This window comes from Culex pipiens, chromosome 1, assembly GCF_016801865.2.
Source record: "Culex pipiens pallens isolate TS chromosome 1, TS_CPP_V2, whole genome shotgun sequence".
NCBI lineage: Eukaryota > Metazoa > Arthropoda > Insecta > Diptera > Culicidae > Culex > Culex pipiens.
In genome coordinates, this window is record NC_068937.1 from 63856835 (window position 1) to 63879334 (window position 22500).

General features: G+C 42.9%; 1 pseudogene; it reads left to right on the forward strand.

Annotated features, from left to right (window-relative positions):
* The first annotated feature begins 3883 nt into the window (after positions 1–3883).
* On the forward strand, positions 3884–10896 carry LOC120431727 (uncharacterized; annotated as a pseudogene).
* The last annotated feature ends 11604 nt before the right edge of the window (positions 10897–22500 follow it).

Sequence of the window (22500 nt, forward strand, 5' to 3'; positions counted from 1 at the left end):
CTATTGCCAGGGTTGTTACGGGAGAGTCGAAAAAAAATCCGCGCCAAATCCGCGCCGACCTCAAACCCGAAACCGCGCCAAATCCGCGCCATATAAAAAATATCGCGACCAACATTTAATAATTGACAAAGAATTTGATTAAAAAAAACAAACTCGTTTTATGTTTAAAGACTCCAAAAGAATGAAAGCAACAAATCCATTTTAAAAAAAAACCTCAAGAGTCGGTCAAGGAAGGGTCATGAAAAAATCTACAAAAATACAATATTTAAAAACCTGAAAAAAATTACTTAAAACTATAAGCTCAAAAATAAATCAAAATCTAAAATATTAATATGATAAAATTTTAAATTTTGAAGGTCTAAAAAGTCAAAATCTACGAATTTTTATACAGTTTGTATTCCAATTTTCTCGCTAAAATTTAACTCCGAAAGAAATTTCATTTCCGATATTTTAAATATTTTCTTATCATAATTTCAAAATCTCTAACATAAAATATGACTTCAAAAATTGTGGCATTCAAGAATTTAAGAATTTAAAAAGTTAAGAATTTAAAAAGTTAAGAATTTAAGAATTTAAGAATTTAAGAATTTAAGAATTTAAGAATTTAAGAATTTAAGAATTTAAGAATTTAAGAATTTAAGAATTTAAGAATTTAAGAATTTAAGAATTTAAGAATTTAAGAATTTAAGAATTTAAGAATTTAAGAATTTAAGAATTTAAGAATTTAAGAATTTAAGAATTTAAGAATTTAAGAATTTAAGAATTTAAGAATTTAAGAATTTAAGAATTTAAGAATTTAAGAATTTAAGAACTTAAGAATTTAAGAATTTAAGATTTTTTTTGGATAAAAAAAACTATTAAAACAAAAAAAATCGAATTTTTGAATTTCTGAAGCTTTGAATTTTGAATGTTTTGATCTTTTAATTTTCGCCAAGGATATTTAAATTTAGAAAAAAAATATTTCTACGGATTAAATCCCGTCTAAAAGTGGAAAGTGGAGGCCAGCTTCTGATACGTCCAATCAAGCTCATATTTGGCGCCCACCAGAACAAACCCCAATAATCGTTTTTGTTACACATTCTAATGTCTGTATCTTCGGGAAAAGTTTGTTATATTTAATTTACAACATTGGAAAATTCAATAAATCCAGTATAAAATAAAAAAATAAATAAGGTTAAAAATCATTACTCAAATCAAAAGAAATTAATTATTTAGAGCCGGAGATGTGAAGAAATGACAAGAAACATATAAAAAATAATTTCTACATAATCTTCATCTTTATTTTTCGACGGTACTAAGAAAATACAAACTAACATTTTCAGAAGAAAATTCTTGCACTCAAAGGAAAAAAACAAATTCTGGTAATTCCTGATAATATTTTTCTTAATAACTTGAAAGTAATTCTATCTCTCTCAATTAATTTATTTATCAAAATTGCCATCCGCGCGAAATCCGCGCCTGAGCAAAATTAGCCAGCGAATCCGCGCCAGATCCGCGCTATCCGCGCGAAACGCGCCATCCGCGCGATCCGCGCCGTCCGTAACAACCCTGTATTGCTCATAACCAGCCAGAGCACTTATTCATACAAGTTGAAAAATCGTTAATATTGGTTATTATCAAAGTATATTTTCAAATTCAAGTCTATTGCTCATCACCAGCCAGAGCACTCATTCATTAAAGTTGAAAAATCATTAATTTAGGTCATAATTAAAGTATATTTTCAATTTTCTGTCTATTGCTCATAACCAGCCAGAGCACTAATTCATACAAGTTGAAAAATCATTAATATTGGTTATTATAAAAGTATATTTTCAAATTCAAGTTTATTGCTCATCACCAGCCAGAGCACTAATTAATACAAGTTGAAAAATCATTAATTTCGGTCATAATTAAAGTATATTTTCAATTTTCTGTCTATTGCTCATAACCAGCCAGAGCACTTATTCATACAGGTTGAAAAATCATTAATATTGGTTATTATCAAAGTATATTTTCAAATTCAAGTCTATTGCTCATCACCAGCCAGAGCACTAATTCATACGAGATGAAAAATCATTAATACTGGTTATTATCAAAGTATATTTTCAATTTTCTGTCTATTGCTCATATCCAGCCAGAGCACTTATTCATACAGGTTGAAAAATCATTAGTACTGGTTATTATCAAAGTATATTTTCAAATTCATGTCTATTGCTCATCACCAGCCAGAACACTAATTAATACAAGTTGAAAAATCATTAATTTAGGTCATAATTAAAGAATATTTTCAATTTTCTGTCTATTGCTCATAACCAGCCAGAGCACTTATTCATACAGGTTGAAAAATCATTAGTACTGGTTATTATCAAAGTATATTTTCAAATTCATGTCTATTGCTCATCACCAGCCAGAACACTAATTAATACAAGTTGAAAAATCATTAATTTAGGTCATAATTAAAGAATATTTTCAATTTTCTGTCTATTGCTCATAACCAGCCAGAGCACTTATTCATACAGGTTGAAAAATCATTAGTACTGGTTATTATCAAAGTATATTTTCAAATTCATGTCTATTGCTCATCACCAGCCAGAACACTAATTAATACAAGTTGAAAAATCATTAATTTAGGTCATAATTAAAGAATATTTTCAATTTTCTGTCTATTGCTCATAACCAGCCAGAGCACTTATTCATACAGGTTGAAAAATCATTAGTACTGGTTATTATCAAAGTATATTTTCAAATTCATGTCTGTTGCTCATCACCAGCCAGAGCACTAATTCATAAAAGTTGAAAAATCATAAATTTCGGTCATAATTAAAGTATATTTTCAATTTTCTGTCTATTGCTCATATCCAGCCAGAGCACTAATTCATACAGGTTGAAAAATCATTAATATTGTTTATTATCAAAGTATATTTTCAATTTCAGGTCTATTGCGTATCACCAGCCAGTGCACTAATGCATACTGGTTAAAAAAATATTAATTTTGGTCATAACCAAAGTATATTTGGAATTGCATGCCTGCAGCTCATCACCAGCTATTTAATATTATTTTTTTTTTGTTTATTGAAACTAATTAAAAGTTTCCAAATAAAACTTTATTTAGAAATTTATCATGAAGTTTGTAAGGAAAATTGAAAAGCATTTATTCTGCTTTGGAGCACTAGATCTCTTTTTTCTCTAAATTTTGATCCCAATAAATTCAAAATGATGCCATGTGTAACCCAGTCAAAATTTTGTATGGTAGTTTGTATGGAAATTTGTAGAGCACTAAATCTGCATTTGGAGCACTAAATAGCACTATTTTTTCTCTAAATTCTGACCTCAAAAAATCCAAAATGGCGGCATGTGTAACCTGGCGTGAGTGTCAATATTTTGTATGGCAGTTTGTATGGAAATTTGAAGAGCACTTAATCTGCCCTTGGAGCACTTAATAGCACTTATTATTCTCTAAATTTTCACCCAAAAAAATTTAAAATGGCCCAAAAAAATCCAAAATGGCTGCATGTGTAACTAGGCGTGAGTGTCAATATTTTGTATGGGAGTTTGTATGGAAATTTGAAGAGCACTAAATCTGCCCTTGGAGCACTAAATAGCACTAATTATTCTCTAAATATTGACCCCAAAAACATCCAAAATGGCGGCATGTGTAACCTGGCGTGAGTGTCAATATTTTGTATGGGAGTTTGTATGGAAATTTGAAGAGCACTAAATCTGCCCTTAGAGCACTAAATAGCACTAATTATTCTCTAAATATTGGCGCCGGAAAAATCCAAAATGGCGTCATGTGTAACCTGGCGTGAATAGACTGAAGCTGGAGATGTATTTGTACTGCTGCATAGATGAGTGCACAAATTGTCGCAGGTGGCAGCAAGAATCGTAGGCGAGGAACTTGACCATGGCCGCGGAACAGTTTGTGCTGTGGCAAGTAAGTACAACCTGGTTTATTTTGGCATAGGCTTCTGCCGCCAAAACAAAAAAACAAACGTCGGTGATAAAAAACGCTGATCCAGTGCAAAAAAACACTGGTCCAGTCGAAACATTCGCTGAACCAGCGGATTTTTTGCCGGAACCAGTAGAATAATCTCCTGGTTGATTTTGGTACGAGCTGCTGCCGCGGAAAAAAAATCCGGACGTCAGCGATAGAAAACGCTGATCCAGCGTGAAGGAACACCAGTTCAGTGAAAAAATCCGCTGGACCAGCGAATTGTTTCCCAAAACCAGCACAATAATCTACTGGTTGATTTTGGTACGAGCTGCTGCCGCCGGAAAAAGCCCGGACGTCAGCGATAGAAAACGCTGATCCAGCGTAAAAGAACACTGGTCCAGTGAAGAAATCCGCTGGACCAGCGAATTGTTTCCCAAAACCAGTACAATAATCTCCTGGTTGATTTTGGTGCCCTGCCGCTTTTTCCAAACCAGCGAGAAAATTTTCTGATTCTAGCAAAACTGATCCCCCAAACAGCGACATTTTTCACCAAACCAGTGTTTTTTTCACTGGTTTGGTAGAATTTCATCGGTTTCCAAACCAGCGAAAAAAATTAGCGATTCTAGGTAATTTTTGTGCAGGCTGAGAAATTAGCGACATTTTTCGCTAGTTTTAGCGAACTTTATCGCGATTTGGCGATGGATCCCCTTTCCGTGCAATGTAAAACTCCAGGTGTGCGGTCCAAAACTCTACACACTTTATTCTCTCTCTCTCTACACTTCTCTTTATTCCTCCCACTTTCTTACAGACTAATCTGACCTTTTTCTTCACTTCTTCTTCGGGGCCCCGTCGTCGATCGCAGCTCGCCGGCGATGTCCACCTTCCTGTTCCTGCTACACACTTCCGCTCCCTCCTTCTTCTCCTTCTTCACTTCCGCTTCTTCAAGCTGGCGCACGCGTGCACGACCGCTTGCCGTCCAAGGTGGCTCTCCTACGGCGCGTCGTCGATGGACCCGTCCGCTGCTCGTCCTGGCCTCACCACAGATGGTTACGGCTGTGGCCTTCGGTACACCGTCGGGGGTGCCCGGAATCCCCGGATAGGCACATGTCGAGCAGGTTATCCCGGTAACGGTTGCGTTCGGGGAGACTCGAGGTGGTTTGAGTCCCCGGTAGGTGTCAGCGACACGAGTGAGCCGTCGTTGGTACTGAGACGGTTATCACCAAACACAAGGGGTCCTGGCAGTAGATGGTTTGAGGTTAGGGTCGTGACGGTTGGGTTTTGGGGTGGGTAGGGATCTTTGGGCGTACTGTGGAGACTACTGGCGTACCTGGTGTCCTCCAAATCAACTCCTGCACTCTAGCAACTCGGTGTTGCTCTCTTACTGGTCCAGCTGGTGATGCTGGGCACTTCTGGGCACTGATGGGCACTATTGGGCACTATTAAAAATAACTTGGCGGAACAGATGGTAGTCGATCGATCTGTTCGCTTTGGCGTCGTCCGGGGAATAGAACGATTGCGCGGACTCCCAGAATAATGGCGGTCTTAGTTCTTCCCCTTGCCTCCCCATCTTCATCCGAGCCTTCACCCCTGATCCCCATCCTTCCTGTCACGACTCCTTTCGCCTCCCCGCCCACAGCTAACAGCTCCTCTGGTGGCGGGTTATGGAAGTTCGTTGGTAGCGCTGGCTGCACACTGGGATGTTGTTGGTGGACGATGAGCCGGGTCTTCGCTGGGAGAAAACCACCAGACACACAAACACTACCCAAGCATGATATTTTTACGAATTTACTACGCGATAGCCGCGGAGACCTTCACTAGTGAAGTCCCGACGGTTACAGTCTAAAAAAGTCATTTAATGATCTTTATAAATTAGGGAATACCATACATTGGTATTGTGAAGGTACACAGAAAAAAAAAATTGTGTAAATTTACATCATTTATGATGTACCAAAAGTGCACGTCATTATTGATGCGAATTTACAACAACTTCAATGGAAATTTACATGCCATCCGATGTAATCATGCCAAACAAAAAGCGATTCGAAAAAGTGTAAATTTCCGATGAAATATACGTAAATTTACCAAAAGCAAAATTTGTTTACCCCGTTGAATCTCGAATCTAATGTAATTTTGAAATGCTTTGAGTTCAAAGATGTTTGATTTATTTTTGATAAATTTTGAATTATGCTGAGAATGGCTAAGCGTTAAAATTGATCGGAATTTTGATGAACAAAGTAGTTTTTGCACATAAAAGCATTTGAAAGATGTCATTAGACTGTTGATTCAACGGGATAAGATGCAAAACTAATCAAAAGTATTGTTATGCCATCGAGTAACTGGCGAATTGAGGCAAAATATGTGATTTTAACAACGCGGAATGTACTCACCTGAAAAAGAAAGAATCGATGCCAAACTGACCTTATAATTAAATGCAGCCACACCACTTGGGTATATGTCGATGGTCCTGGCACATCCTTTTTTTCGTCCGAAGTCCTCGTTGGCGTGAGTCTATCTGCAAAAGGTAGGAATAAAGTTTAAACTTAAACATTAAAACCACGTCTGTTTACATGTTTTAGATACATACCAGTTTACAAGGTTTACAATTTACAAGAGCTCTTGCTGACCGCCGCGGTCATCCACTTCCTTCCTGTCACTTCCTCTAAATTTGTCCGCGACTACTCCTTCGATCGGTTCTCATCATTCACCGGATCCATTTTCTTGAAGTAGTCAAGTCTCCTCTTGGACAGCGGCACCGGACGATGAATCCACCATTCGGTCCCGTGGTCGTTTTGCCCGTTTGTCGGTTACAACATGTCCCACAGAATGGCAACGTAAAAAAGTACACCCCTCAGGATGCTCCCGGTTGGATGATGTGAGATTCGGAGTGCGCTACGCTTCGTAGCTAGTTCGTGTAAAAGGCGGATCGTTCCTCTGGAAGAAGTTCGAGATTTGAGCTTGGTACATTGTTGCCCTACCTTGGCATAACTTTCTTATCGACCTCACCGACGCAAACTATCTCATCTTCTTTGACGTTGGCCTCCGAGGCAGCGCCCGATTCATTTCCTTAACTTGTCTGTGGTTATTGTTGATGTGCCATTTATCCATTTGCGTCACGAGGCACCGGATTTTTTTCTGACATTGAAAGCCGGGTTCGCTCCATTCCGTCAAGTCGCTCGGCATCGACGAGCTTCTGGGCCAGGGCGAAATGGACGTGTACGAGCGACTACGGCGCGCTGAATCAAACTCCAATGTTAACCTGGCAAGGAGAAGAAGCCGATCAAGGAACGGGGCGAGCTGAAGGTCCGTTACCGCAGAATCCGGCTTACTGATTGATTTGAGCAAGAAGGAGCAGAACAAGAACTCGTTTAGTAAGCTGACGTCGAAAGTAGGCTGGTCGTTGCTGAGTATAGAGGCGATCGAGAAGCGGAAGGGACTGAAGAGGTTTGCCATCTCGCTGGGGTCGAAGATTTACATAAACGGGATCTGGAAGAACAAGAATAGTGGAGTTGAAGGGGTGGAGTATGACGGATCTTCGTTTACGGATAGTTACTCGAGCATTGGGACGCCGAGCGGGTTGACCCCGCGTCGGTCACAACAGACGTTTGGAGACGCCGATCCGGGCGTGTTTAGTGAAGACGAGGACGAGTTTGTGTTTGACAATTTGTCGCACAATTGTTCCGGGAGTTCGTTGAACATCAATCAAAATGCCCACACCCATAAGCAGCAGTTTCAACATTTGCCAAAGTCAGCCACTCAATCAACTTCGTCGACGCCGGACGAAAATGTGATATACAAATTGATGACGATTCCAGCGGTGGTGGTGTTGATGCCGTCCAAACCTCCAGGGTTTCTTTCCGAGTCGGAAGAGGGCGGCGTTACGCGGGACGAGTGAGAACAGAAGCTGCACGGGAAATATTTGGACGTTGAAAGTACCGACTCTTTGAAGCAACGCGGGATAGTTCCCGGGTAATGTCCGTATAGCAGGCACAGCATGTGCTGGAGAGGAAGGTGCCCCAGGAACCGATGGTTAAGCCGCCAACCTTCGTCGCCACACCCATTTTGCCAGCGCAGCGGCAGCTGCCTAGGGTATGCTCGAAGTACTTTGCCAAGGTCAACGATAAGCTAATCCTGGACAACGGTTCCAGCGGAAGCACCGCTAGCCGCAGCAGGCAGACGTTCTCGTTGCCGCCGTAGCCTTGGGCAGTTTGCCGGTGATTTCTGAAAGCAAAACACATAAACCTTTAGCATGGACTAAGATTTTCTAAAGCCAATTTTAAGTACACCACGCTCAGGTTTCTGGCCCCCTTCGGCACGAATGGCATACCTTTTCTAGTCGTTAACCTGCTGTTCCGAACCGTATCACCATTGTCGTGGTCCACTGGCATCTGCAGTCGCCACTTCCTTCTTCCCACAACAGACTGTTTTTACTGTTACTTCTCTTTGGCTTTCCGCTGGGACCGATGCCGGAGATTGGCCTTTTACCACGTCCCCACTTCAGCCGGGTCAATTTCTATTCGCCCGCACCTTCCGGAGCCGAAACAACTTTTTGATTTTCTTCTCGAGAACCGTTACTTTGCGACTGGTTCATCACTAACTAAAACGTAAACAATGTTTTGACAGCTCGAGTGGAGCAACCGCGGGCGCGGGCGGCCGCGAAAACGCCTTCTAGATTTCAAAAACTAAAACACTACCGTACCGAACCGTGTTCTGCCATCAAATGAAAATTTAGTTTTGGTCGGCTGTCATTTGTTATTTATTTTTTGTTGAATTACATTGTATCGATATTTAGATGAAATACTTTTACAATGAATTCATCATTTACATGTTTTTCAAACTTTAAAATTTGTACAAAATCATAACTCGAAATTTAATTTACGTCATATTCATAGAGAACATTCAATTTCAGTTTACATGAACCCTCTTTAAATGCGATACAGCGATTTACATCAGCTTTCAAATTTACATTGAGCATGTTTACGTTAAAAATAAGAATTCAGTGTCGTGCAAATTTACACTTTTTTCTGTGTATTTTAAATTAAAAAAAATGCGATTCATTAAAAAAATCATTAAAAAATCTATTTTAAATGATGTTTAACATTCTTAAAAGTATGCTGATACATTTGAAACTGATAAGAAAAACCTTTATATATTCAAACGATTAATTTTATGACACCAATAGGTAAAAGTGAAAAATTTTAAATTTTAGAATGGATTATACATTGTGTGCCTTTTTCGTCCTAATCGATAAACTCAAAAAAATAATGTCAATCTTTGTTAATTTGATAAAATAACTCTTTCAATACCAAAATGTTGGTATGCATGTGGTATTCGAACTTCGTTCTAAAATCCTTTCAATATTGGATTTGTATTGAATCCTATTCAGATGGAATCAGAGACGCATCGAGCTCTACAGGCTCAATAAAAACTCCTTACCTGCTCTGTATGGTAGAACAGAGCTAAACTCTGTATGCAGCGAACAGAGCCAGCTCTGTATGGGGAAAAATAATATTGATTTGCATATATCTCAAAACCCGGGCAGACGGTAATAACAAAATTCATGTCATTTCAATAACAGATTTTGTTAAAATAACAGAAACTGTTATTGAATATTCTTGTTAATAAATTTTGGAAGAAAAAATAATAACAGTTTCTGTTATTTTAACAAACAATGTTATTGGGATGATATTCAATTGGAATTGTGGAATAAGATAATAATAACAGTTTAAGTTATGTTTTTCCATTTAATTCCAAAATAACAGGATTTGTTATTGGGTTGATATTCCATTAGAACTGTGAAATAAGATCATAATAACAGTTTTTGTTATGTTTTTACATTTTATTGTATAATAACAGGAACTGTTATTGGTTTGCTATTCCATTGGGAATGAGGAATAAGACAATAATAACAGTTTAAGATATGTTTTTTTTTTGTGAGCAGTGCGTGGCTGAATGGATACGCTGTCCGCTTTGTAAGCAGATGGTCATGGGTCCGATTCCCATCTGCTCCAACCTTCCATCGATTGGGGAAGTGAAACGTCGGTCCCGGCCTTGGTTGTTAGGCCGTTAAGTCATTTCAGGTGTGGGAGTTTTCTCCCTGCTATAAAGATACACAATTCACCAAACCAAATCTGCTCCGGTGGAATCGCTGGCGGCGGTTGGACTCGCAATCTAAAGGTCGTCAGTTCGAACCCTGGGGTGGAAGGTTCCTTGGAGTAGAAAGAGGTTTGGGTGCCCTCCCCATTCAAGCCTTCGTACTCCAAGGTTCGAGCAGAAACTTGCAAAAGAGACCACAAAAGATCTGGGGGTCGTTAATGTGATTGGTTAGATTTTTGTTATGTACCAGGTACCAGCCTTATTCATATCTGAAAAAAAAGTGAAACCACTCAACGTTGAGATGAGCAACTCGATCTCAAAATTTAGTTGGCAACTCGATCTCAAAACTGAGATGCGTTCGGTACCGGGAAAGCAGGAAATCGGTTTCGGAAGATATAGTTTGGATAATAATTAGTATTGTTAAGCGAAATAAAAGATTGTTTATTTATTTCCAGAGTTTTTTTTTGGTTCAGGAGATCTGATTGTATCAACGTTTCTAGTACATTATTCTAGCGGGATTTGTTTGTTCTTCGGAATAATTAAATTGCTAGTGGAGTTTTTTTTTTATTTGACGGCCAGCATCGACGATCGGCCAATTGGTCCCTTAAACTGCCAATTACTCGAGTAACCTCCTTGTGTGACTCCTTAGAATCAAGCGGTCTGAGTTTCGTCCTCGTCCATCTGGGAAGTAACGGAATCAGCAACGGCCAGCACGGTGGCAGCAGTCGCAGCCTCACCTCAGTTTCCATCATACTCAACGGCCGGAATCGTATCGTCGGTACATCTCCATGGCGGCCGGTGCAGACTGCTCTTTATCCTGCACATCCGGATTCAGCTCCCACTTATCAGATATCTTGGCGAGCACCTCCAATTCTGAAATTTAAAACAAAGTTACTATGAAAACCATGGTTCGGAGGATCATTCTTCAACTCACTTCTTCCTTGGGTGTCCCAGCCGCTCGCGGTATATTTTCCGACAGAAAATTGTCTCAACCCGTGACGAAGGTTGGCCACGAAGACATCGAGTGCGATTTACAGCTGGCTTATTTTATTTCTCAAACATGTCCATGTATGCGCCATTCATCAAACCCTTCTGCTCGTACGCTCCTCCACCAATTGTTCCGGCCTCAGCATCACCTCAAACTCTAAAAGTACGATCCCTTCAACGTCGTCCAGGTGCACCCGCTTCTGACCTTGAATGCATAAGTGCCGCGCCTTCAGACCTCCCCCCGCAAAACAACCGATTCCGCCGAAATCTTTTCCATCAGTTGAAGTTCATCCAGGTCCATCTCAAGTCCATCTTGTGGTATGTGGTCAGCTTTGATCCGCCCACATTCAGTCGGAAGTACTAAATCAGCTCGGGCTGTTTAGTCCCCAGATACCACAACTTGATCCGGCCCTTCTCTAGCCAGAAGAACACGTCCCGCTGCCGGATGAGTTTGCCCGCGAAGCCGTGTTGACTCGTTGCTGGAATCTGTCGCAACCATCGCCAATTCCGTCCCGGCAGCAGCATCGACACTCGGACTCCTCTTTCAATTCCGGCGGCCCGGACGAGGGCGAAGACGACAGACGACGACATCGACGATGAGGAAGCGGTACACGATGCGGGGAAATCATAGCCGAGGGTTACGAAGGGTACGATCAGGGAAATAGCAATGGTGGCGAAAAACTTCGAAGGCCACTCCGGCGATGGACTGGTTGGAGAAGATGAAGCAGAAGATGGTTATGCGGTATGGATTCCAGTCATTGAACGGGTGCCAGAACAAGAACATTTACCATCTCTGCACGATTACTCACCGCTGGAAGCTCGCTGGAATTACGACCGCCTAGTAGCGTAAAGGAAAAAAAATCAAAAAAGGATTTTAACATTTTCGCCACTAAATAAAAAAAACGCGTTCCGCTTGGAGTTTTCCCCAAGGCGAATCATTTCTCCAATACTTAGCACTTATTTACCTGTAACTGCGATTTTGGTCCGGTGGTTTAGTGGTTAGCGTGGTAGCCTCTGAATCCCAGTATGGCCTGGGTTCAATCCCAGACGGACCCGGTGGCATTTTTCGAGACGAGATTTGCCTGACCACGCCTTCTATCGGATGAGGAAGTAAAACGTCGGTCCATTTGCGTAAAAGAAGTTTTGAGTGACTCACCACACATAACCTTCGGACGCCTAGAAATGAGCAGAAACTTGCAACAGAGACCACAAAAGACCCGGGGGTCGTTAAAGTGGATTACTTCGTTTTTTTTTGCGATTTTGGTACTCCATGGCACACGGTTCAGCAATGATGAAAACAAACAAATCAAAACATTGGCTGCGCTTCTTCATAGATAGGCTGTTATCGCTCCAAAGTCATTGCAACCCAGTCACGGAATATTCTAGCAGAGCTGGTTCCTGCTAGAATGGTCCTATCGTTTCTTCTAGAAAGCTGTTAGAATATCCAGCTCTTTCAGAATTCTGGGAGAATATTGCTAGAACGCCGTGACTGGGCGGGATTGATCAATCGACTTGCATGCTCTTAGCAGTAGTAATAAAACGCGTGGTTGCTGTTTGGTAGTTCGGATTGGAATGTTTATTCTGACGTTTGTGTGAGACAAGGTTTTGGAGTGTAAGGTGTGGCAGTTCCGGTGTACGGTGAATTAGGGTTAGGCAAATTGCACTTTTATTCTACACTCAACATCCCGCCTCAATTTGCTATTCCTAGCATCTCCCTCAGCTTCTTGAATCGTGGTGCCGCTAATCCCTTTGTCATGAGATCGGCGACTTGCTCCTCCGTTGATAAGTACTCCAGACGCAGCTTACCGTTGTCGATCAGCTCTTTCACGAACCGATACTGGACGTCGATGTGCTTCATCCTCTTCAGCTTGCGTGGATCAGCCGTGACAGAGATGCATGGCTGATTGTCCTCGTAGACGGTGACCGGATGGGGCACCTCGTACTCGATGGACGCCAGCAGGTTCAGCATCCACATCACCTCGCAGCTTGCTTGGCAAAGTGACATCAGCTCGGCTTCCGTCGACGACAACGCCACAGAAGTTTGCTTGCGCGTCGACCAGTTCACGGTTTGCCCGTGCAGCTTGAGCACGAACCCGGACACGGACTTCCTGTCGGTGGGGTCGTTTCCCCAATCAGCGTCCGCAAAAGCTTCGACTCCGACCGCCGAATCCGTTCGCTGGTAGACCAGCTTGTAGTCCAGCGTACCTTGAAGGTACCGCAGTACGCGCTTCAAGTGGACCCAGTGCTCCTCGGTTGCACTGCTTTGGAAACTGGCGAAGTAGTTGACCGCCGGGCAGATATCCGGTCGAGACGTCACGGTCAAGTACATCAAGCAACCGACCAGTTCCTTGTACGGCTTGTCGGTGAGTTCCTTCGGATCACCTCTCTCGAGCTTCAAGCGCGGTTGCATCGGCACTGGAGAAGACTTGCAGTTTTCCATGCCGAATCGCTTGAGAATGCCCAGCGTGTATGCCTTCTGATCGATGGTCATCGATCCCGCCTTCCTTTCACGATCGATCCGCAGTCCGAGAAAGATCTTGGCCTCCTCCATATCCTTCATCTCGAACTCCGTGGACAGCTTACCCTTCAGGGCCCGGATCGCCTTCAGGTCGTTCCCGGCGATCAAAATGTCATCCACGTAGATCAGCATGTACGTGACGACACCATCCGCCTTCCAGTGGTACAAGCACAAATCGTGTTGGCTCCGCTTGAACCCCAACTTCGTCACGTAGTCGTCGAATCGTCGGTTCCAGTTCCTGGAGGATTGCTTCAAGCCATAGATTGATCTGTTCAGCTTGCAAACAAGGTCCTTCCTCCTCTCAAAGCCAAGCGGCTGGCACATGTAGATGTCCTCGTCCAGCGAACCGTTCAGGAAAGCGCACTTGACATCCATTTGGTGGAGATGCCAGCCTTCGTGATTCGCCAGGGCCAAGAGTATCCGCAACGTCGCCATCTTCGCCACCGGTGAGTACGTTTCGGAGAAATCGAAGCCCGCCCGCTGAGTGAACCCACGTGCCACGAGCCTTGCTTTGTACCTCTCCACAGTTCCGTCACCGTTTTTCTTGACTTTGAACACCCATTTGTTGTCGACGATCCTCGCTCCGTCAGGGGGCGCCACCAAGCGCCACGTGTCGTTCTTCGCCAGTGAAGTGAGCTCTTCCTGAATGGCTTGCTCCCACTTCGGCCAATCCTGTCGCTTCCGCAACTCACCGACGCTCGAAGGAATCTCGTCGACGTACTCTTCAGCACACAGCGCAAACACGGTCATGTCGAAGTCGGCATGCCATGCCGGGGGCACAATCGTACGCTTTTCTCTCCCTTCAGTGTCACGTTGCGGACTTGGTCCAACAGGCGTCAGTACCGGGACAGGAACCACTTCGTCTTCTTCGGCACTTTCTTCACCAGTGTTGTACTCGGACTCCGCCTCCGAATCTTCTGGCAGCGCTGGTTCCACCGGCCGCGCCGGTTCGACTTGCCGCACTGGTTCCACCTGGCGAACGACACTTTTCTCCACAACGACCCACTCTTCACTTGCACTGTTTTCTTCTTTTTCTTTTGTGAACACTAGCTCGTTGAACACAACATCTCGCGCTGTGAAGATCTTCTGGCCGTTCCATACTCGATATCCAGTCGGCCCGTACCCCATGAACTTCACTTTCTCCGTCTTCGAATCCAGCTTCTTACGCCGTTGCTTCGGCACGTGCGCGTAGCAGTCGCTGCCGAAAACCCGCAGGATCGACACGTCCGGTTTCTTGCCGTGCCACGCCTCGTAAGGAGTGACGTCACCTTCAACCGCTACGCTGGGACTCCTGTTCAGCACGTAGATCGCCGTGTAAACAGCTTCGCCCCACAGATTCCTCGGAAGTCTGCTGGCCGCGAGTATTGCCCGCACCTTCTCCACGACGGTCCGGTTGAGCCGCTCGCTCGATCCGTTTTGTTCCGGCGTGTACGGAACCGTCGTCTCCAACTGGATCCCCTTCGACTTGCAGAATCTCCGCATCGCATGGCCAGTGTACTCTCCGCCGTTGTCACACCGGAGTCGTGAAATCCGCTTGCCGAAGTACGCCGTGGCCATCGCTTCGTACTCGACGAACTTCTCCAGCACTTCGTCCTTGGTCTTGAGCAGGTAAACAACGGCCAGATGCGTAAAATCGTCAGTGAAACTTACGAAATACGCATTGCCGTCCCACGTCACGGGTGTGACGGGGCCACAGACGTCGCCGCGACTTCTTGCACGTCCGCCACGAACGACACGGGATTGGATCCCAGGTTCGCCTTGTGCTCCGGCTTCCTCCGCTGTTCCGGCTTCTTGTCGTTCCGCTTCGGACACTGGTTCTTCTTGTGCCCGACACCGCCGCAGGAAAAACACTTGAACTTCGGCTTCGAATGGCCCGCAAAAGCAGCGTCTTCCGTTTGTTGTTCTGCACGCTTTCCTTTCTGCTTGGCCTCGAAATCCAGATAGTTCCGCCGGACGACGTCCATCGTCAGTTGGTCCGACATGACGCTCATGGCCGTCGTCACGGTGTCGTAGGAATCCGGCATCGTCAGCATCAGATGGCAGATCGTGTCCTCCTCGTCCATTTTCGCACCAGCACCCTTCAGCTCCCGGACCAGCTTGTCGAATTTCAAAAAGTGGTCCTGCAGGGGTTCCTTCTCGTCGAACTTCATCGTCAGGAGCTGCTTTTTCAGCAGGTACCGGTTCGTGGTGCTTTTCCGCTCGAAAACTGCGCACAGCCTGTCCCAAATTTCCTTCGGACTCTCCTTTCCCTTGACGTGCTCAAGGTGGCTGTCCGCGACCAACTCGACGAGCGCGTTCGCGCACCGGTCGTCCTCCTTCATCCGCCGTGCCTTCAAAACTTCCTTGGCTGCCGCTTGCGCGTCCCCTTCCGGAACGTTCCAGAAGTCCTCCTCCTCGGCCGCCTTCTCGATGCAGTGCCTCAGTCCCAACGTCTTCAAGTACCGGAGGACCCGGTAACTCCAGTTGCTGAAGTTGCTGCCATCGAACTGCCGAATCCGGACGGTTTCAACTTTTTCGCCCATCGCGCACGACTTTCCGCCAAACTTTTTGCACGAACTTTTTCCCGAACTTTCTAGGTTATGGCTGGGGCCCGTAACCTCTTAGCAGTAGTAATAAAACGCGTGGTTGCTGTTTGGTAGTTCGGATTGGAATGTTTATTCTGACGTTTGTGTGAGACAAGGTTTTGGAGTGTAAGGTGTGGCAGTTCCGGTGTACGGTGAATTAGGGTTAGGCAAATTGCACTTTTATTCTACACTCAACACATGCAACATTGCATTATATCGATCGACTAAAACAATATTCAATTCAAAAGTCGACAAAATGGCCAAACCCCCTCCTGAAATCAGTCAAAACAAACAGCAGCTGTCGCGTTTGATGACAATCCGGCAGGCGTCATTCACAAATAACGTAGCATTTCGTATCGGATAAAAATAATGGCTAAAACTCGGGCTAAAATTTTAACCTAATCACCAACAGTGATCTAATTCAAGAAAACAATGTATAAGAGCCAAGGTGAGTTTGTAAACAAAGAATGTATCCTGCTCACTTCTTAAGTAACAGTCACGTACGTGTACTTAGTACACACTTTGTAACGGCACTTGTAAGAAATGCCAAAACACGCGTCTTCCCGAATTCTATAATTATAACATGCAATGTCACACTTGCTAAGCCCTCCCCCCCTCCCCTCCCCCTAGATCGTGATATACTTTATGGATGACGCCTAACTTGCCGGACAAAATTTAACCTCGTTTTTATGACTGCAAAACATTATCAATGCTGATGCTGCTTCAGTTTGTGTTTACATTAGTAACGAGCAGGAAAGTTTGTTTACACATTGGCATTGGCCCATTTACAATGTTTTGCCTGAAATATTGCACATTGTTTGTAATTATTTTATTTTTCTACTGCGTCAAATGTCATGAATCCACAACTTTAAGAGTAATAATAGTGTTATGAAAACTCACGAATAATAAAGTAGTATTTGTTATTACTACCTGTTATTTTCAATCAATCGAGTTAAATAATTAATTAATTCCAAAATATTAAAACTTTACAGCAATTTTTGTTCGCACGTTGTTTGTGAACGCCCCTCTCCAACAGTGCGCGAGAAACGTCAAAGCAGGCTGTGCTTTGCGTTTGTTTATTGTTTTGTGTGTTGCGCGTTGCCAATCGCGTTTGTTTTTCTGGACCGGTTCGCGAGTTAATCCTCGGTTTTCGAGGAGTTTCGGGGATGTCCCATCGAAAATTATTCCCCGGACACAGTAAATTGCGGTGCGACTTTTTGTGAATTGGTGACTGTGTGTGTTGGAAGAGGTCGGTGCTATTTGTGGACAAGTTTTTATAGAGCGAGCAAAAAGTGCGAAGAATCATGAAGGATTGACGCGTCTGGGCTCTGCAGATTCCCAGCTGAAGTTCCGCGCAGCGAATGGGGAACAAACTGGAAACAGTCTGCGACGTGATGTAATCGAAAAGGTATGCCATTTGATTTTTTTGTTCCTTGTAAACAAACCCGCCTCAACGGGAATATTTTTTTTCAGACTTTTCGGTTTCTGCAAGGAAATCGGGGTTCTCGGGACACGATGTGGACGGCTGCCGATTCTCATGAAAGTCAAAAAGCGTGCTTCCTTTGTCCCGAGGCCGTCAACTACTATGAAATTGTTCGACGCGGCCAGGAAGGAGACGGCCGTAGGAAAATTGACGTTGCTTTGCAAGGTGGGTTTCAGCAACAGCTGGCGAGGACAATTAGATAAGTAGATTTTTTTTTTAATTTAAGCGTAAGGGGAGGGTTTGGACAGTTAAAGCCACCTTACATTAATATTTAAAAAAAACTGTGGATGTGGTTTAAGGATGATGAGCTCTTTCGCCTCTTCCTACTGGGTTTTCTAATTTTCCTCCTCCACCTTCTTATCTTGCTTCTCTTTCTTCTTCTTCTTTTCCTTCTTCTTGACACCCACATTTTCTTCATCATGTTTATCAAAAATAAGTTATCTAAACCATGAGAATTAGAAAAAGAAATCAAAGAAATTCGATAGCTGTTAAACATGTTTTCTTTTTACAGACCATGACCAAAAATTCTATGAATTACATGGTATTGCTATTTGTTTTTGAACTATTTGTATATAATTGGTTTGCTTAAAACTATTGGCATTTATTTATGAAAACTCATCTGTTATATTTATTTTTTCAGAAAGGTCAAGATCATTAATCATCAAGAGGATTGTATGCACCAAGTCCATTTATCATCAGTAATTTTTACTGTGGAGATGAATATCACCTGCAAGTCAGCCTCAGATAAGTGTTTGATTTTTTATCCTTGAAAGAATTAGACACTTTGTGATAATTTTATACATTTTAGGTAGACACTCAACTACGATCAACGACAACAGAAATAGCAGATCTAATTGGAATAAAAGTAAGATGTTTGAGATTGACTCCAAAGTTAAGAAGAATTCATTCAAAATAATCGGTAAGTCCTATCTAGAAAACCAGTTTATGCTCTCTTAGTATACGGTCCTCCGTCTTTCACCTCCTGATTTACGCTTAACGATTGAGTGCATCACCCGGGAACATTTTACTAAAATTCAAAATTCTCGAAAAGGTTTAAAGTTTTCGCAAAACTAATCCCGACCGGGCCTAGAGGACATTTCAGAGTATGTCTTGTGCAAATATGAGCTTCGTTGGTAATCTCTAGCTCCTAGAAATATGTAATTTGTAAACAACTTTTGATGAACGTAACATTTTTGCCAAGTTCCCCTTCGTGTAGCAGAAAACAAAACCATTTTTTGGAAAAACTGGTCCCGACAGGTTTTAGTTTAGACAATTCCCTTCAATTTGATGTATAGAAAGTATAGCATTGTATACCAAAAACTTACAGAACTATCCATTTTGTAAAAAAAAATCAATTTCATTTATGTTGGAATGTTTACGTTTTGACACAGCAAAGCGCTTGAAAAGGAAGTGCTGCCTGATTTTTTTCCAACGAGATTGAATAAAGTTTTGAGGAATGTGACTTGAACAAAAACCATTTTTTTCCTCAAATGAACTCATTTTTTCAATTTTAAAATTTTGAAAGGAAATGTTTCTGGCCACTGTCATGACCAAATGGCCACTTGGCCTCGCCGGAACCGGTTCCACCGGATTCTGTGAAACCCGTGTGCGGTTATTTGGCGGATTGGTCCAAACCTCACTATGCTGCATATCAAATGCCATGAAATTTCTAAAGGAATTATTTTTGACCACTTTCATGACCAGGTGGCCACTTGGCCTCACCGGAACCGGTTCCGCCGGATTCCGTGGAACCCGTGTGCGGTCATTTGACGGATTGTTCCGAACCTCATTATGCTGCATATCAAATGCCATGAAATTTCGAAAGGAAATGAGTTTGACCATTTTCATGACCAGGTGGCCACTTGGCCTCGCCGGAACCGGTCCCGCCGGATTCCGTGAAACCTGTATGCGGTCATTTGGTGGATTGTTCCGAACCTCATTATTCTGCATGTCAAATGCCATGAAATTTCGAAAGGAATTATTTTTGACCACTTTCATGACCAGGTGGCCACTTGGCCTCACCGGAACCGGTTCCGCCGGATTCCGTGGAACCCGGGTGCGGTCATTTGACGGATTGTTCCGAACCTCATTATGCTGCATATCAAATGCCATGAAATTTCGAAAGGAAATGAGTTTGACCATTTTCATGACCAGGTGGCCACTTGGCCTCGCCGGAACCGGTCCCGCCGGATTCCGTGAAACCTGTATGCGGTCATTTGGTGGATTGTTCCGAACCTCATTATTCTGCATGTCAAATGCCATGAAATTTCGAAAGGAATTATGTTTGACCACTTTCATGACCAGGTGGCCACTTGGCCTCGCCGGAACCGGTTCCGCCGGATTCCGTGAAACCTGTATGCGGTCATTTGGTGGATTGTTCCGAACCTCATTATTCTGCATATCAAATGCCATGAAATTTCTAAAGGAATTATTTTTGACCACTTTCATGACCAGGTGGCCACTTGGCCTCACCGGAACCGGTTCCGCCGGATTCCGTGGAACCCGTGTGCGGTCATTTGACGGATTGTTCCGAACCTCATTATGCTGCATATCAAATGCCATGAAATTTCGAAAGGAAATGAGTTTGACCATTTTCATGACCAGGTGGCCACTTGGCCTCGCCGGAACCGGTCCCGCCGGATTCCGTGAAACCTGTATGCGGTCATTTGGTGGATTGTTCCGAACCTCATTATTCTGCATGTCAAATGCCATGAAATTTCGAAAGGAATTATTTTTGACCACTTTCATGACCAGGTGGCCACTTGGCCTCACCGGAACCGGTTCCACTATGTGCGGTCATTTGGCGGATTGTTCCGAACCTCATTATGTTGCATATCAAATGCCATGAAATTTCGAAAGGAAATAAGTTTGACCATTTTCATGACCAGGTGGCCACTTGGCCTCGCCGGAACCGGTTCCGCCGGATTCCGTGGAACCTGTGTGCGGTCATTTGACGGATTGTTCCGAACCTCATTATGCTGCATATCAAATGCCATGAAATTTCGTAAGGAAATAAGTTTGACCATTTTCATGACCAGGTGGCCACTTGGCCTCGCCGGAACCAGTTCCGCCGGATTCCGTGGAACCTGTGTGCGGTCATTTGGCGGATTGTTCCGAACCTCACTATGCTGCATATCAAATGCCATGAAATTTCGTAAGGAAATAAGTTTGACCATTTTCATGACCAGGTGGCCACTTGGTCTCGCCGGAACCGGTTCTGCCGGATTCCGTGGAACCTATGTGCGGTCATTTGGCGGATTGTTCCGAACCTCATTATGTTGCATATCAATTGCCATGAAATTTCGAAAGGAAATAAGTTTGACCATTTTCATGACCAGGTGGCCACTTGGCCTCGCCGGAACCGGTTCCGCCGGATTCCGTGTGCGGTAATTTGGCGGATTGTTCCGAACCTCATTATGGTGCATATCAAATGTCATGTAATTTCGAATGGAATTATTTTTGACCAATCGACATTTTTACATAAGAAATTTCATCCACCCTGGGATTCAAATTGACGACCTTTGGATTGCGAGTCCAACTGCACGGATAGAAATCCTGTAGGTGAAAGTGGTAACTCTGTGTTGATGAATTCGACAACATGGAAATTATTCGAAAATCGTCAACATTTTTGTCGATTTCTTTGCAATTTTTTTCAAAATCGATAACATTGTTGTTCGAAATCGAAAAAAAAATGATTTTGTCAAAATGTTGTCAAATTCAACAAAACAGAGTTACCAAATTTGCTTACATTACTTCCATTGGTTGCCGTACTGGTGACTCCACGAGTGACAGGACCCATGGGTAGCGTATCACGGGTCGGTGCATTTCGTCGTTTGGTGTTTTGGTGTTTTGGTGTTTTGGTGTTTTGGTGTTTTGGTGTTTTGGTGTTTTGGTGTTTTGGTGTTTTGGTGTTTTGGTGTTTTTGTGTTTTTGTGTTTTGGTGTTTTTGTGTTTTTGTGTTTTTGTGTTTTTGTGTTTTTGTGTTTTTGTGTTTTTGTGTTTTGGTGTTTTGGTGTTTTGGTGTTTTGGTGTTTTGGTGTTTTGGTGTTTTGGTGTTTTGGTGTTTTGGTGTTTTGGTGTTTTGGTGTTTTGGTGTTTTGGTGTTTTTGGTGTTTTGGTGTTTTGGTGTTTTGGTGTTTTGGTGTTTTGGTGTTTTGGTGTTTTGGTGTTTTGGTGTTTTGGTGTTTTGGTGTTTTTTGGTGTTTTGGTGTTTTTGGTGTTTTGGTGTTTTGGTGTTTTGGTGTTTTGGTGTTTTGGTGTTTTTGGTGTTTTGGTGTTTTGGTGTTTTGGTGTTTTGGTGTTTTTGGTGTTTTGGTGTTTTGGTGTTTTGGTGTTTTTGGTGTTTTGGTGTTTTGGTGTTTTGGTGTTTTGGTGTTTTTGGTGTTTTGGTGTTTTGGTGTTTTTGGTGTTTTGGTGTTTTGGTGTTTTGGTGTTTTGGTGTTTTGGTGTTTTTGGTGTTTTGGTGTTTTGGTGTTTTGGTGTTTTGGTGTTTTGGTGTTTTGGTGTTTTGGTGTTTTGGTGTTTTGGTGTTTTGGTGTTTTGGTGTTTTGGTGTTTTGGTGTTTTGGTGTTTTGGTGTTTTGGTGTTTTGGTGTTTTGGTGTTTTGGTGTTTTTGGTGTTTTGGTGTTTTGGTGTTTTGGTGTTTTGGTGTTTTGGTGTTTTGGTGTTTTGGTGTTTTGGTGTTTTGGTGTTTTGGTGTTTTGGTGTTTTGGTGTTTTGGTGTTTTGGTGTTTTTGGTGTTTTGGTGTTTTGGTGTTTTGGTGTTTTGTGTTTTGGTGTTTTGGTGTTTTGGTGTTTTGGTGTTTTGGTGTTTTGGTGTTTTGGTGTTTTGGTGTTTTGGTGTTTTGGTGTTTTGGTGTTTTGGTGTTTTGGTGTTTTGGTGTTTGGTGTTTTGGTGTTTTGGTGTTTTGGTGTTTTGGTGTTTTGGTGTTTTGGTGTTTTG